Source organism: Schistocerca piceifrons, chromosome 4 (assembly GCF_021461385.2).
Source record: "Schistocerca piceifrons isolate TAMUIC-IGC-003096 chromosome 4, iqSchPice1.1, whole genome shotgun sequence".
NCBI lineage: Eukaryota > Metazoa > Arthropoda > Insecta > Orthoptera > Acrididae > Schistocerca > Schistocerca piceifrons.
In genome coordinates this window covers 232,169,663-232,187,697 of record NC_060141.1, presented here as the reverse complement: position 1 = coordinate 232,187,697, position 18,035 = coordinate 232,169,663, and the positions used below count along the sequence as shown (strand labels likewise).

Sequence of the window (18,035 nt, the reverse complement as noted above, 5' to 3'; positions counted from 1 at the left end):
CAAAACGTTGGCATGCGAGCGATATTGCCGCCCTGGGCCCACATATGAGGAATTGTGGCCTGCGGACATGCGATCTCATTTCATACTCTCTCATCCCCCTCCCCCCACCCCTCCCACAACATCTTCCTGGCCCTGCGGCTGTGATTCTCAACTGATACCGCAAAGATGAAAACACAATGTTGGTCTGAGGATCCAGTTTCAGGCAAATACGCTTTCCTGCCGGAGCTGATAGTACATCATTATCAGTTTGTGAACTGAGGTATCGTAGAACGACATTCTTCAACAAGTAATGGATATTACCAATTTAGGACCTGAAGCCAGTTACGACCTATTACATAATAGTTGGAATGTAATAAGGTATGATAACGGGACTGCATTCCGTTACGTTGGACTAGCATCGGTGAACTCTGCAGTGCCCAAAAATGAAATTTAATGATTGATAAATAGAAACGAGGGTGGCTGAAGGACGTAGTGAGCTTCTTGATGTACACGGACGACTTCACCGCGAACCTTCGCAGGAGAGCTTCTGTAAAGTTTGGAAGGTAGGAGACGAGGTACTGGCAGAAGTAAAGCTTGAGTACCGGACCTGAGTCGTGCTTCGGTAGCTCAGTTGGTAGAGCACTTGCCCGCGAAAGGCAAAGGTCCCGAGTTCGAGTCTCGGTCGGGCACACAGTTTTAATCTGCCAGGAAGTTTCATATCAGCGCACACTCCGCTGCAGAGTGAAAATCTCATTCTATAAACATCCCCCAGGCTGTGGCTAAGCCATGTCTCCGCAATATCGTTCCTTTCAGGAGTGCTAGTTCTGCAAGTTTCGCAGGAGAGCTTCTGTAAAGTTTGGAAGGTAGGAGACGAGGTACTGGCAGAAGTAAAGCTGTGAGTACAGGGCCTGAGTCGTGCTCCGGTAGCTCAGTTGGTAGAGCACTTGCCCGCGAAAGGCAAAGGTCCCGAGTTCGAGTCTCGGTCGGGCACACAGTTTTAATCTGCCAGGAAGTTTCATCATGAGATTAATTAAATACTATCTGAGCCGTTTTCCATGACAGTTTCCCTTCCCTCTCTTGGCGCAATCTCCGCGCGAGACGTTCTTTATACAGTGCATTTGTTATCTGGTTTCTAGGAATGCGACTAATGACAAAATTGGAAATCTAACATTCTCTTCAATATCGGCAACTACAGATTGTCCCTCCACGTTGGTAATGACCAACAGTTTCACAACGCACAATTGTAAGTATCTGATCAAGTGGTAATAAGATCTTTTGGAATGTAAAAGTAGCAGAGACATGTATCAACTGTAATATTTTTCTCATTGCTCAAGCCACATCATGTATGGTTGAAAATCGATATTTCCAAGGTCCTCACGACAGTCACCAGAACGTACTGACTGACTTACGAAGCCGGCATGCTTCTGTCACATACACGGTCCAGTAACATTAATTTGAGCGCCGTCTACATTCGACGTCAACTTGCAATATTCACTCACAGACGGCACGTGGCAGCACCAGCAGTGGAGGGTACATAAAGCGTGTCGGTGGGAAGCTGAAAACAGTGCAATCTTTGTTGTAAAGCGGAAAGGGAGCAGTTTGCCCAATGAGTAAAAGAGCATGATCACTCGTTTTCGGCCAAGAGTGGAAGCATTTACGAAACGGTTAAGTGTGGAAAAGGCGTTATCCACAACTGTCGCCGAGGCAACTGAGGTGCCATAACTGACAAGAGCGAACATCAACTGCGAAGATCTGTTCGGGCGAACAGACGTCCAACTGTTTAGCAACTGACCGTCCAGATGACCCAAGGTGCTGCCAACAGTGTCTCCTCAACGACCGATCGTCGAACGGTCCTGCGTATGGGCCTCCGCAGCAGGTGCGTTGTTCATGCAGCCTACTAACTTTTGATCTTCGGCGGTGAAGGGTGGCATCCCCACACCTGTACCGAATGCGGACGAAAGCGGACGTCCGCTGAGTAGCGACATATGGCCATTTCGTATGAATCATGTTTTACGCTCCATCAGACAGACGGCCATTGGCGTGTAAGGCGTGAAACGTGTGAAGGCAAATACTCTGCAATAATCGTTGCTCTGGGGAATGTTCTCGTATCATTCCCCGTGTGATCTCGCCATTTTGGAAGGTACAGTGGATCAACACATGTTGTCATCTAACCTTGAGGATTATGTCCATCCCTACATGCAGTTTGCCTTTCCTCGGCACGATGGCGTCTACCAGCAGATCAATGCAACGTGTCACATAGCCCACAGTGTACGTGCGTGGTTGGATGCGCAACAGGTGGAGTTTACCGTAGTTCCCTGATCTTGCCAGATGTGAACCAAATCGAGAATCTGCCAAATCACCTCGATCGGGCTGTTGGCGCAGTCGATCCTCAATCGAGAAAACTAACGCGGCTGGCCACGGCACTGGTGTCGACACGCATCGATATCGCCGTCCGTACCTTCCAGAGCCACATCAATTCTTTTCCTGCACGTCTTGCAGCGGTCGGCGCTGCAAAAGGCGCTTATTCAGGCTTTTGACAGGCGGTCAGTGAATGTGACTGGGCAGTTTAGTAGCACCATTATTGACTTTTGATACACTGACGTAAACTTGGGAGGAACTGAACCTGGGAGCAACTTGCCAGCGAAAATGTGGAATATATACAATAGACGTCAGCTAAATTTCCCGTTTCTCGATCCCGGTCAGAACTTCTTCAAAGATAAAAACTAGCTTTGGTAGAGATCCATAAAAAGTCACATTCTGGCCCATCTATTGTGGCATGAGGAGATATGGAGGTGAGGTGTAGCTAGGCTGTTCCCTCTTCTCTTCCATTTCCTGCATAAGCGACTGCTCGTCCAACCCCTTGTGGTTCACTCGAGAAATAATGAGCCACACCACAAGTACACAAATCACTCTGTTCCTGAGTAAGGAAACAATAAAAATCTTCGAAAGCTTGAACTTGAATCCAACCATTACGCAGCTTGAAAACCGAGAATACTTTACATTGGTGTGCTTCTGCTTAAAATTCCGCGCTCCTCCAACACATACGTTTACTTTCTCCCTATAGAAGTCGAAAAACCACAAATGAAAGGAACAGATGAGCCACAAACAACAGAACAGCTGGCAGTAATTTACATTAAGTTTATAGAGAAATATCGCCAAAAGCAAATACATTCAGCTCTTGGTCCCAGATACGTCCCCGTCAAAGTAGCAGTCGTCAAATGTGAATGAACATACTGCCAAACAGTTTCAGATTGTAAGTTTTCACGGTATCGTTGCATTTTCGCCCAGTTATACCTGCTGGAGTCTTTTAGTAACGACTGAGGATTCGAGAAACCAGTTGCCAATGTACATGGCAGCCAAATGTGATATTTGTCTGTGGAACATGAAATTTAGGTAACGTGTCAACATAAAGTTTAACATGTCGTGCAAATAAGTCATGGAGGCGCAAAATATCGGCTCTCGGTATCCTGTGCATCACAATATGAAATTCTAAGGGCCATTGCTCGGAAAATCTAGCTTCATTACCTTTGTGTGGCTCATTGGTATAGATACAAGGCAGTAATCAACTGTCGTTGAAATTCGACAGTCCAGTAATACGAGGCCTCCTTATTCTTCCTGCAGGAGTTGCATCAATTTGATTTGGGAAATGACGATTACGAGCAACCACTGTTGAAGATCAAGTAATATGTTGATCAAGGTCTAGCAAAAATATGTACGTAGCAACATAATTAAAAACACCAGAGTACCACGCGGAATACTAAAATGCCAGGAAACATTAAAAAAATTTACGAACTAAACTACGTCACAGGAAAGAGGTAACAGTACTTGACAATCAAAAATGCAATGCATGAAGTCCTCAACAGACGATATCAAAGCAAAGACCTGTCTTACTGTTAGCACAAATTCTATCGTTGATGACGCATTCTACGAGATAAACCACAGTTCCTGAATTTGTTTACTCAGTTTGCCTAATGCTACAAGGAAAGTAAAACCTCACATTCTAATTCTATAGTACTTTATCATTTTTTTTAAATTCTTAACGGAGTAAAAAAGCTTTCAGATGGAATGGGAAGTACGAAAGTTATCTGTTAGAAATTCTTTGAGGTGTGATGAAAGGAAAAGAAACTGAAGATTATGTGTTACCTGTCTGTTTATCAGGGTTCAGCAGCAATCATTTTATTTAAAGTCTGGCTAGGCATACAAATGCCACGCAGGATTACCTTTTAAAGCTTCAGATATCAGCCTTTAGTGACGTACCACTAAGATGAAAATTCAAACGAAGAAGTTAAGTACAAAACAGAAATTTTCATTACACGTGTGTTGCTATTTACCTAATGTGGGGTATTGGTTGTGCTGTTTAGAACAACCGTAGATGCTGTAATCCGATATCTGCCCATCTACAGAGATGGGAGGCACCAGATAGTGTTGTTGTTATTGTGATATTCAGTCTGAAGACTAGTTTGGTGCAACTCTTCATGCTGCTCTATCCTGTGCGAACCTCTTCATCTCCGAATAACTAATGCAACCTACATCTCTCCAAGTCCGCTTACTGTACTCACCTCTTGGTCTGCTTCTACGATTTCTGCAATTTTTACCCCCTCATTTCCCTCCAGTACTAAAGTGGTATGCCTTGATGTCTCAGTATGTGTCCCATCAACCGGTCTCTTTTGTTGACGAAGTTCTGCGACAAATTTTTTGCCTCCCCAATTCTGTCCAGTACTTCCTCATCATTAACCTGATCGACCAATCTAATCTTCAGCTTTCTTCTGTAGCGTCACATTTCGAAAGCGTCTATTCCCTTTGGATGTTAACTGCTTATCACAAAAATGGTTGAAATGGCTCTAAGCACTATGGGTCTTAACATCTGAGGTCATCAGTCCCCTAGACTTAGAACTACTTAAACCTAACTAACCTAAGGACATCACACACATCCATGCCCGAGGCAGGATTCGAACCTGCGACCGTAGTAACTGCGCGGTTCCGGACTGAAGCGCCTATAACCGCTCGGCCACAGTAGCCACTAACTGTTTATCGTCCGTGGAATTTGGAATTTTTGGAAAGGTCTTATGGGACCAAACTGCTAAGATCATCGGTCCCTAAGCTTACACACTATTTAATTTAACTTAAAATTACTTACGGTAAGGACGACCCATACACGAGGGAGGACTCGTATATCCGAATGGGGGAGCCGCGCGGACCGTGCAAGAAGCCCAGACTGTGCGGCTACCTCGCTAAGCTATCGTCTTCTGTACATGGCTGCACTTCAGACAAATACCTCCAGAAAAACTTCGTAAGACTTAAATCTGTTCTCGATGTTAGCAAAGTTTACGTCTTCAGAAATGCTTTTCTTGCTGTTGCCAGTGTACATTTTATATCCTCTATACTTCGAGCATTATCAGTTATTTTGCTGCCCAAATAGCAAAACTCGTCCACTAGTTTAAGTGTCTCGTTTTCTAATCCGATTCTGTTAGCATCAGTTGATTTAATTCAACGCGCGGGATTAGCCGAGCGGTCTAAGGCGCTGCAGTCATGGACTGGGCGGCTGGTACCGGCGGAGATTCGAGTCCTCCCTCTGGCATGGGTGTGTGTATTTGTCCTTAGGATAATTAAGTTTACGTAGTGTGTAAGCTTAGGGACTGATGACCGTATCAGTTAAGTACCATAAGATATGACACACATTTGAACTTCATTTAATTCAACATCATTCCATTTTCCTTGTTTTTCTTTTTTGATGTTCAGCTTCTATCCCCCTTTCAAGACAATGTCCACTTCGTTCAACCGCTCATCTAAGTCCTTTGCTATCGCTGACAGAATTGCAATGCCATTGGCAAACCTCAATTTTTTTTTCTTCTTTGTCAATTTTAATTCCTATTAAACATTTTTCTTTAGATTCCTTTACTGTTTGCTCAACGTACGTATAGAATAACATCAAGGATAGGCTACAACCCTGTCTCACTACCCTTTCAACAATACCCTCTCTTTCACTACCCTCGACGCTTATAACTGCCGTGTGGTGTCTATATAACTTGTAAACAGCTATTTGCTCCTTGTATTTTACCCCTGCCACCTTCATAATTTCAAAGAGAGTATTAGAGTTAACGGCCAACGGCCTTGCCGCAATGGTAACATCGATTCTCGTCAGATCATCGAAGAAATGCTCTGTCGGGCTGGGATACCACTTGGATGGGTGACCAACCGATCTGCCGAGCGCTGTTGGCAAGCGGGCTGCACTCAGCCCTTGTGAGGTAAACTGAGGAGCTACTTGACTGAGAAGTGGCGACTCCGGTCCTGGAACCTGACACACGGCCAAGAGAGTGGTGCGATAATCACGTGCCCCTCCATATCGCATCCGGTGGCGCCTGTGGGCTGAGGATGACACGGAGGCCGGTCGATACCGTTGCGTCTCCATGACCTGTTGGGGTGAAGTTAAGTTTTTATTCCAGTAAACATTATCAAAAGCTTTCTCTAAGTCTACAAACGCTCTAAACGTAGGTTTGCTTTTATTTAACCTATTTTCAATGAGAAGTCGTTGGGTCAGTATTTCCTCGTGTGTTCCTACATTTCTCCGGAACCCAAACTGATCTTCCCCATGGTCAGCTTTTTCCAGTTTTCCCATTCTTCATTAACGAATTCGTGTTAGCATTTTGCAACCATCTCTTATGAAACTGATATTTCGGTAATTTTCACAGCTGTTAGCAACTGCTTAGTTAGGAAGTGCAATTATTACTTTCTTCTTGAAGTCTGAGGGTATTTCCCTGTCTCATACGTCTTGCATCCCAGGCGAAAGAGTTTTGCACGGCTGGCTCTCCCAAGGCTATCAGTAATTCTAGCGGAATATGGTCTACGCCCTGTGCCTTCTTTCAATTTAGATCTTTCAGAGCTTTGTCAAACATCTCCTCTCTTATCATGAGCTGTTCACACCTCTCTTTCTGTAATGCTGTTTTCAAGTTGATCTCTTTTATATAGACACACTCCATAAACCTTTTCCACCTTACAGTTTTCCCTTCTCTACTTAGGACTGGTTTACCATATGAACTCTCCATATTCATACAGATGCTTCTCTTTTCACAAAGATCTCTTTAATTTTCCAGTAGGCGGTATCTATCTTTCCCGTAGTGAAATGCGCTTCGAGATCCTTACGTTCGTCCTCTGGCCACTCGTGATTCCCAATTTGGCACTTGCTGTCAGACTCACGTTTTAGGCGCTGTATTCTCTTTTCTCTACTTCACTTGCTGCATATATAAATTTCCTCTTTTCAGCAATTAAATTCAGTATCTCCTGTGTTATCGAAGGGTTTCTACTAGGCCTTATCTTCCTACCTATTTCATCCTATGCTGTCTTCTCCATTTCATATCTTAAAGCTACCCATTCGTCTTCTGTATTCATTTCACTGTTCTAGTGATCCGTTACCTAATGGTTCTTCTGCAACTCTCAGAATGCTCTTGTTGTTTCAACTTATCCAGGTCCCATCGTCATAATATCCTACCTTTTCCAGTTTCTTCAGTTTCAACCTGCAGTTCATAACCAAAAAATTTCCGTCAGGCTCCACGTCCGCCCCTTGAAATATGCTACTATCTAAAACCTGGCTCCTAGATCTCTCTCCAACCATTGTACACTACTGGCCATTAAAATCGCTACACCACGAAGATGACGTGCTACAGACGCGAAATGTAACCGACAGGAAGAAGATGCTGTGAAATGCAAATGATTAGCTTTTCAGAGCATTCACACAAAGTTGGCGCCGGTGGCGACATATACAACGTGCTGACATGAGGAAAGTTTCCAACCGATTTCTCATACGCAAACGGCAGTTGACCAGCATTGCCTGGTGAAACGTTGTTGTGATGCCTCGTGTAAGGAGGAGAAATGCATACCATCACGTTTCCGACTTTGATAATGGTCGCATTGTAGAATATCGCGATTGCGGTTTATCGTATCGCGACATTCCTGCTCGCGTTGGTCGAGATCCAATGACTGTTAGCAGATTATGAAATCAGTGGGTTCAGGAGGATAATACGGAACGCGGTGCTGGATCCCAACGGCCTCGTATCACTAGCAGTCGAGATGACAGGCATCTTATCCACATGGCTGTAACGGATAGTTCAGCCACGTCTCGATCCCTGAGCCAACAGATGGGGACGTTTGCAAGACAACAACCATCTGCAACGAACTGTTCGACGACGAATGGAGCAGCATGGGCGATCCGCTAGGAGACCATGGCTGCGGTTACCCCTGACGCTGCATCACAGGCAGGAGCGCCTGCGATGATGTACTCAACGACGAACCTGGGTGCACGAATGGCGAAACGTCATTTTTTCGGATGAATCCAGGTTCTGTTTACAGCATCATGATGGTCGCATCTGTGTTTGGCGACATCGCGGTGAACGCACATTGGAATGTGTATTCGTCATCGCCATACTGGCGTATCACCCGGCGTGATGGTATGTAGTGCCATTGGTTACACCTCTAGGTCACCTCTTGTTCGCATTGACGGCTCTTTGATCAATGGACGTTACATTTCAGGTGTGTTACGACACGTGGCTCTACCCTTCATTCGATCCCTGCTAAACCCTACATTTCAGCAAGATAATGCACGACCGCATGTTGCTGGTCCTGTACGGGCGTTTCTGGATACAGAAAATGTTCGACTGTTGCTCTGGCCAGGACATTCTCCAGATCTCTCACCAGCTGAAAACGTCTGGTCAATGGTGGCAGAGCAACTGGCTCGTCACAATGTGCCAGTCACTACTCTTGATGAACTGTTGTATTGTGTTGAAGCTGCATGGGCAGCTGTACCTGTACACGCCATCCACGCTCTGTTTGACTCAAGGCCGTTATTACGGCCAGAGGTGGTTGTTCTTGGTACTGATTTCTCAGGATCTATGCACCCAAATTGTTTGGAAATGTAATCACCTGTCACTTCTAGTATATTTGTCCAATGAATACCTGTTTATCATCTGCATTTCTTCTGGTTGTAGAAAATTTAATGGCCAGTAATGTATAATTATGAAATTACAAGGACATCCAGACCTTTAGCTGCTTACAGGCGTTGATAAATGTCAAGAGGGACAGTTGAAAATCGATACCCCAACCTGGACTCGAACCCGGGACTCCTGCTTGCATGGGAGACTCTATCCGTCTGAGACACCGAAGACGTAGTGGATAGTGCGACTGCAGGGACATGATCTGACACGCTCCCCGTAAGACCCACATTACCAACTTAATGTCCACGTACTACACTTTGTAATGCCCCTGACCGCTATACTCATTACTCGCTGCACTCAATCTACCGATTCCCGCAAGAGTTCGGCAAAGTTAGTGCATCCGCACTGAAGATCATTGGCCGGTAAGCCTTATCTATATGAAGATTGTATCCGTTCGTTCGGACAAGTCCGAAACAACAGATACCATCTTCATACATTCGTATTGTACAATCAATCCCAAACAGTCTGATGTCTCCAGATATCTTCGACGTATAGATGCCTTCCTTTATGATTTTTAATCCAAGTGTTATTCATGTATGTGTAGACCCGTGGTCTAGGGGTAGCGTCTTTGATTTAAAATCAAGTACGTCTTCGGTCCCGGTTTCAATCACCGCCATTGCCTAAATTTTAATAAATAATCAGCATTGGCGGCCGAAGACTTCCGGCATAAGAAGTCAGCCTCATTCTGCCAACGGCCTTGTCAAAGAGGGCGGAGATTCAGGGCACTCTCTTTTCCTAGGGGTGGGAAATTGCCCCTAAAGACGGAAGAATCAGCAATGATCAACGACATGAGGATGCTGAAGACAATGGAAACCACTGCATTAAAGACACGTAACGTGTATCCACAGGACATGTGCTCTGTAATTGAAGAAGTGTCATGGTGATCTCTCCATTGGCAAAAGATTCCGGAATAGTCTCCCATTCGGATCTCCGGAAGGGGACTGCCAAGGGGGAGGTTACCATGAGAAAAAGATTGAATAATCTACGAAAGGATAACGTTCTACGAGTCGGGGCGTGGAATGTCAGAAGTTTGAACGTGGTAGGGAAACTAGAAAATCTGAAAAGGGAAATGCAAAGGCTCAATCTAGATATAGTAGGGGTCAGTGAAGTGAAGTGGAAGGAAGACAAGGATTTCTGGTCAGATGAGTATCGAGTAATATCAACAGCAGCAGAAAATGGTATAACAGGTGTAGGATTCGTTATGAATAGGAAGGTAGGGCAGAGGGTGTGTTACTGTGAACAGTTCAGTGACCGGGTTGCTCTAATCAGAATCGACAGCAGACCAACATCGATAACGATAGTTCAGGTATACATGCCGACGTCGCAAGCTGAAGATGAACAGATAGAGAAAGTGTATGAGGATATTGAAAGGGTAATGCAGTATGTAAAGGGGGACGAAAATCTAATAGTCATGGGCGACTGGAATGCAGTTGTAGGGGAAGGAGTAGAAGAAAAGGTTACAGAAGAATATGGGCTTGGGACAAGGAATGAAAGAGGAGAAAGACTAATTGAGTTCTGTAACAAGTTTCAGCTAGTAATAGCGAATACCCTGTTCAAGAATCACAAGAGGAGGAGGTATACTTGGAAAAGGCCGGGAGATACGGGAAGATTTCAATTAGATTACATCATGGTCAGACAGAGAATCCGAAATCAGATACTGGATTTTAAGGAGCAGATATAGACTAAGATCACAATATAGTAGTGATGAAGAGTAGGCTGAAGTTCAAGACATTAGTCAGGAAGAATCAATACGCAAAGAGGTGGGATACGGAAGTACTGAGGAATGACGAGATACGTTTGAAGTTCTCTAATGCTATAGATACAGCAATATGGAATAGCGTAGTGGGCAGTGCAGTTGAAGAGGAATGGACATCTCTAAAAAGGGCCATCACAGGAGTTGGGAAGGAAACCATAGGTACAAAGAAGGTAGCTGCGAAGAAACCATGGGTAACAGAAGAAATACTTCAGTTGATTGATGAAAGGAGGAAGTACAAACATGTTCCGGAAAAATCAGGAATACAGATATACAAGTCGCCGAGGAATGAAATAACTGGGAAGTGCAGGGAAGCTAAGACGAAATGGCTGCAGGAAAAATGTGAAGACATCGAAAAAGATATGATTGTCGGAAGGACAGACTCAGCATACAGGAAAGTCAAAACAACCTTTGGTGACATTATAAGCAACGTTGGTAACATTAAGAGTGCAACGGGACTTTCACTGTTAGATGCAGAGGAGAGCGCAGACAGGTGGAAAGGATATATTGAAAGCCTCTACGAGGGTGAAGATTTGTCTGATGTGATAGGCCCGCATCTCGTGGTCGTGCGGTAGCGTTCTCGCTTCCCACGCCCGGGTTCCCGGGTTCGATTCCCGGCGGGGTCAGGGATTTTCTCTGCCTCGTGATGGCTGGGCGTTGTGTGCTGTCCTTTGGTTAGTTAGGTTTAAGTAGTTCTAAGTTCTAGGGGACTGATGACCATAGTTGTTGAGTCCCATAGTGCTCAGAGCCATTTGAACCGTTTTTTTTGATGTGATAGAAGAAGAAACAGGAGTCGATTTAGAAGAAATGGGGGATCCAGTATTAGAATCGGAATTTAAAAGAGCTTTGGAGGACTTACGGTCAAATAAGGCAGAAGGGATTGATAACATTCCATCAGAATTTCTAAAATCATTGGGGGAAGTGGCAACAAAACGACTATTCACGTTGATGTGTAGAATATATGAGTCTGGCGACATACCATCTGACTTTCGGAAAAGCATCATCCACACAATTCCGAAGACGGCAAGAGCTGACAAGTGCGAGAATTATCGCACAATTAGCTTAACAGCTCATGCATCGAAACTGCCTTCAAGAATAATACACAGAAGAATGGAAAAGAAAATTGAGAATGCACTAGGTAACGATCAGTTTGGCTTTAGGAAAAGTAAAGGGACGAGAGAGGCAATTCTGACGTTACGGCTAATAATGGAAGCAAGGCTAAAGAAAAATCAAGACACTTCCATAGGATTTGTCGACCTGGAAAAAGCGTTCGACAATATAAAGTGGTGCAAGCTGTTCGAGATTCTGAAAAAAGTAGGGGTAAGCTATAGGGAGAGACGGGTCATATACAATATGTACAACAACCAAGAGGGAATAATAAGAGTGGACGATCAAGAACGAAGTGCTCGTATTAAGAAGGGTGTAAGACAAGGCTGTAGCCTTTCGCCCCAACTCTTCAATCTGTACATCGAGGAAGCAATGATGGAAATAAAAGAAAGGTTCAGGAGTGGAATTAAAATACAAGGTGAAATGATATCAATGATACGATTCGCTGATGACATTGCCTTCCTGAGTGAAAATGAAGAAAAATTAAATGATCTGCTGAACGGAATGAACAGTCTAATGAGTACACAGTATGGTTTGAGAGTAAATCGGAGAAAGACGAAGGTAATGAGAAGTAGTAGAAATGAGAACAGCGAGAAACTTAACATCAGGACTGATGGTCACGAAGTCAGTGAAGTTAAGGAATTCTGCTACTTAGGCAGTAAAATAACCAACGACGGACGGAGCAAGGAGGACATCAAAAGCAGACTCGCTATAGCAAAAAAGGCATTTCTGGCCAAGAGAAGTCTACTAATATCAAATACCGGCCTTAATTTGAGGAAGAAATTTCTGAGAATGTACGTCAGGAGTACAGCATTGTATGGTAGTGAAACATGGACTGCGGGAAAACCGGAACAGAAGAGAATCTAAGCATTTGAGATGTGGTGCTATAGACGAATGTTGAAAATTAGGTGGACTGATAAGGTAAGGAATGAGGAGGTTCTACGCAGAATCGAAGAGGAAAGGAATATGTGGAAAACACTGATAAGGAGAAGGGACAGGATGATAGGACATCTGCTAAGACATGAGGGAATGACTTCCATGGTACTAGAGGGAGCTGTAAAGGGCAAAAACTGTAGAGGAAGACAGAGATTGGAATAAGTCAAGCAAATAATTGAGGACGTAGATTGCAAGTGCTACTCTGAGATGAAGAGGTTAGCACAGGAAAGGAATTCGTGGCGGGTCGCATCAAACCAGTCAGTAGACTGATGACCAAAAAAAAAAAAAAAGAAAATAGTGATGGTTAAATGATGCTCTGTGCAGAATTCTACCAGACTGCTTCCTGTTTCATTCCTCTCTCCCCCAATCCATATTCAACTTCTATTTTTCCTTCTCTACTTTTACCCTGATATTGAATTCCAAAACCGTATCACAATTAAATTTTCATCTCCTATAATTATCTGAACATTTTATCTTATGACCATGCAGATTAGTTTAAAGCAAATGATAGCGTCGTGGAAGTTGGAAGTCTTACTGAAATTGTAATTAATAGGGGTGCCCCAATCGAAAATGAAATTATAGATGCCACACCATATTCATGGGTATATTAATGAGAGGAGGAATCATCTCTCTACGAGAGAAACGAGTGGTCGCTATAAGACTTACCCGCTGATATAACTGAATAAATATATAATAACTGGAGAAGGGGTTATAACCGTAACATTTACACTTGGCACAGGTAGTGAGCATGGTAAAATCACAATTAGGATAAATATTGGGGGAATATTACGAGTGGCTGCAAACTTGGTTAGTTAATTTTAGAATGAGAGTAAGTAACTGTACAGCTGGTTCATGTAGGGACTGAACACGCTTTGTGCCGCTATCGTATCGGTGCTTGCAACGCAGGCCCACCTTGCCAGGCTCGTAGCGTGAATGTAGAGGGCAGTGGCGGTACAGGCCGGAGTTCAGCCCTGTATTCAGTGCTCAGGCGGAGACATCCTTAAACTCGACAGCTGGGCTCGTCTCGTCAGTCGTCTGTACTCTTCCCTCATTAGCGCGAATCTGTTCTCCTCTTTAGCGTCATCAGAATTCGCTGTTTTGTCAGCCTAGGAATCTCGCCCCGAAGCAGACATTGTGCTTCCGTCCAGTAAAACTTTAAAAATAAAATTAAATAAAGTCTTACTATTGCGGATTTCAATAACTAACCAGTTGTGTTGTCATATGACGAAGAAGCTAGGATACTTCTACCACTCCATGATATGATTCTCGTTTTAGGAATTTAAACATAACGTTATCCCGCACGGTGGCCGGGCCGCTCAGACAAAGTGCGTTTTTCACGGTGGGCTGTGGAAAGTGACAACTCGTTAGATTCTTTATATTTCTGAAAGGCTTCTACTAATAACACAGCGCCTTTCTCTGGGAGACAGCTTTCCCGTCCGCCGCCTGGACTGTGGGGAGGCGGAAATGAATGTCGTTTCAGTTACCTCAGCTGAGTGTCAGTGTTGGAACATTTTTATGGACTAGCCTCTTCCTTTTAAGAAAACACGCATGCTTTGCTAGCCACCTCATGTGCTCTGAACTCTACAGTCTCTTCACCATACTACAAAAGAGAAGTGAAAAGAAGGCAATAAACAGGAAGCCATCTGCACTTAAGAAGCAGAGTAATAGGACGGCATTGATCAAAGGGGTTTAGCATACATCATTATGAAGCATGTTGCGTGGAATTTTAAGACAAAACCTGGTACGTAACACTAATCTGTTGCATAAACTTTATTTGAATCAAATGTGTGCTTCCTCTCATTTTAAAATACATTTTTGTTGTTCTTTTTTTATTTAGTTGTATGGAACACTAATTATATTTCTTACTGTGGCCGTGAGCTGCAAGTTCTCTCGAACATACCAAGCTACAGGACGGCCAGCTCGCCAGACGATCCCCCTAATACTATTGGCCTTCTGCAGAGGTCCTAGCATAGCGGAAATTCGTTTCATGTTACACATCAAGTGGAACGTACACTGAGGATCTCTGTATTACTTCACGCCACGATATACAGTGGTAGAGACAAAACATGATCACTAACAGCTTAACAGCTTGTTTGTCCGTCATTGGAGCGAAATACGTCGTTGATTCTGCGTGTCAGAGATTCAACATTTTGTTGGTAGGTTTGTGGAGGTATGTGACATTAGATGTCTACGCAGAGGTCGCGTAAATCGCGAAAAAACGAGCTGCTCATTTTCGTACTCCGTGATGTTGCCCGATAGAGACCCAGGTCGGTTCCACAGGATTTACATCAGGTAAATTTGGTCGCCGAGACATCAACATTGAATGTCGCGAGCTCTATCATCTTATCTCGTGTTTTCTACTGAAAATCTCGTACTTGTACTCCTGTTAACTTTAATATTACAGTGATCGCCTAAACTTTATTTTTTTCTTTAGTTGGTCCTGTGGGCAACAGATAACTTATTTGGTCTTTCTGCTGCCACTGCTTGATCTGCTGCATTCCATTATTTAACAAAAACATAAAAAAACGTATTATTCACGCTGAGTGCAATGCATGTTCTGTATGGCGGCTCCTGCTGTTGCTGCGGCTGCTGCTTACTACAACTACATATAATTCAAGAGAAAGGGTTTGGTCAAATCTAAACTCGATAAATGATAACCCAAACAAGTAATTCCTTTTTTCAAAATGTTCTGGAAGCGATTCTTTCTCATTCAATTAACAAAACGCTAGAAGCTCTTTGAACAATCGCTTCGTATGTAAATCTGCCTCCAGTGGCATAAAGCAATATTACAAATTAATCAAACTCTTGAAATAGACTGAAATACTTCTCAATTAAATACATAATGAAACAATTCCCTGACAATTGCAAAACAAATCAATGACGAAGATCAATACTTAATCTATTCACGTAACAATGGTTCCCTTAACAATTCAACTCCTACCATTATCAAAATTACCGTCTGCTGCTACGCACATACACAAACCCTTTTCTTTAAATTAATAAGCGCGCTGTAAATTATAAAATATATCAACTAAACACCAAATCCTGTGTCGCTACTGGCGGACACGGCAGTACGGCAGCTCGGCGACGACCCCTCGTACAACACACGTGCACACCACAGCAGGCGGGCTCCTACACTGGCTTCCAAAATGCCACTAATTAATCCGTACGCTGCGAAGCGCGACAAAAATATCTTAGATTCCAGGGCTTGTGTATGCGCGCTGTAGCCAACCTTTAAATCCTATGAGAGTATTGCCAATTCTCAACATGAGTTCGCCATAATGCTCCTCAAGCCACTGTAGCACAATTCTGGCTCCGACACACGGACACTTATACTACTGAAAGATGACATCGCCGTCGTAGAATATATCGAGCAAATTGATTCAGGTAGTTCGCAGCTGCCAGTGTGTCTTCAGTTACTACCAAGAGCAGGAGAATGTCTCCCATAGCAATTACTGCTCCCACCAGCCTGCATCCGTGGCGCAATGTACGTCTCGAGCAGCTGCTCACCTCGATGACGGGTTTGTGGAGACGACCAATTATGTAATGTATCAAGAATGTGATTCACTCGAAGAGCCGCTACTTTCCCACTAATCGACCGTCGAAACCTTTTCGGTCCCGTGCCCACTGCAATCTTAGCTGACTACATGTAAACACATAGGGGTGGGCTGCTGTGGGGTTCCGTGTTCAATAATGTGCGAAGAACGGGGTGCTCCGAAACAATATTGCGTGCACCAGCATTGTATTCCCTCGGCAAAGATGCTACGGATCATAATCTATCCTACACTGTAGAGCAGAGAAGCCTTGGAACCCCACATTCTGCGAAGAGTCGCGGACGTCCAACCACTAAGCGCCTACTGGTAGTTTCACTGTCTATCTAGCTCTCTTCGTAGATGCTCCAGACAGTAGCACGTGAACATTCGATCAGATCGCCTCTTTTGAGAGACTCGTCCACAGGCTCTGCGTAACAATAATCTGCACTTTGTCACAGTCCGTTACCTCAAAGGATTTCCCCTTATCTTGACTGGGGTGATCCGCCGTCTGTGTCTGCTTCGGTTACATGCTTGGCACCAGGCGGCATTCAGCGTCACTGTGGTCAGTGGTCATAATGCTTTGACTTTGTAGTGTAAGTTGCCCTGTGTGGCTTAAATGGCACAGTGCGTTCCTGCGAGAGTTGCAGTTGGAGTCGCCATCGTCGTGGCCGCTACCGCTCCTGTTCATCGCATCTCATGTGTCCGAAGAAGGATCCCTCCCACTTCGACCATGCACGAAACCCCACTGCAGTATCTAGATCGGATTTTAGTGTACACTAAATATACCGGAATTGTCCTAGGTTAGGAATACTGTAGAGCTTTTTCCCGGAGTGTATGTGTATGTCAATCCATAGATGTTTGATTTGGAAATAGAATTGAAACAATTTCAGTTGCTGTGCATATACATATACATCCCTAATGTTTGGTTTGTAATAGCACCCCTGTTTACACTGTTGCCTGTAGTACCTCGATGTTCGTTACCAAAAACACAACGCATTACCATGAATAAAATGGCGTAGGAAATTTGTTGGCATTCAGAACTGCTTGCAGTAGTCTTGGAATCGTAAGTACGTGTCCTTCATGGTTTTCAAGGGAATATTATACCATTGTTTCTGAAAAATTGTGACAATTTCAGGTAACAATGACGAAATTGAATAGGGATGAAGCATCCTTCCCTCCAAGATAGACCAGAAATGCTAAGTATGATTAACATATGGTGACCAATGGCCAGGGTGATGCGACACTTCATTCTCGTGCTAACGAAAGTAGACCTGGATGATATTGTGAAGAGGAGCCATGCCGTGTTCAGACACAACATCACCATTGCGAAACAAACATTATGCCATGAGAAGGCCCTTATATGCCAAAATGGTCAGATAGTTCTTGGCAGTAATGCGACCTTGCACAGTAACCTTTCGGCCTACGGAATACCACGAAATGGCTGCACAAATCATCACCGAACTCCCGCTACGTTTCAGTCTTATAACGTTCTCTGCCAGAAGTTGGAGACAATGTGAAATAGCATTCATACTACTGATATTCATCCTCTGCTCTGCACCCTAGGATTTATGACTTCTTTACAACTTCTCCTGTCATGGGAATTTGCATCATGGATGAGAGGTTTTCGACTTTCGCGTTGCCCTGCAATTCCCTGCTTACAAAGCTCCCTTCGTCCTGCTTTTGTGCTGACGGTGTTCTCGAGCGAAACTTTCCGTTCCGCAGTGACTTTCGCAGCTGCCGACG

At 44.1% G+C, this 18,035-nt stretch overlaps 1 non-coding gene across 1 annotated transcript; it reads left to right on the top strand.

Annotated features, from left to right (window-relative positions):
- The first annotated feature begins 895 nt into the window (after positions 1-895).
- Positions 896-970, top strand: Trnas-cga. The gene has a single exon. It is a non-coding gene; the product is annotated as a tRNA-Ser (tRNA).
- Positions 971-18,035: the final 17,065 nt, after the last annotated feature.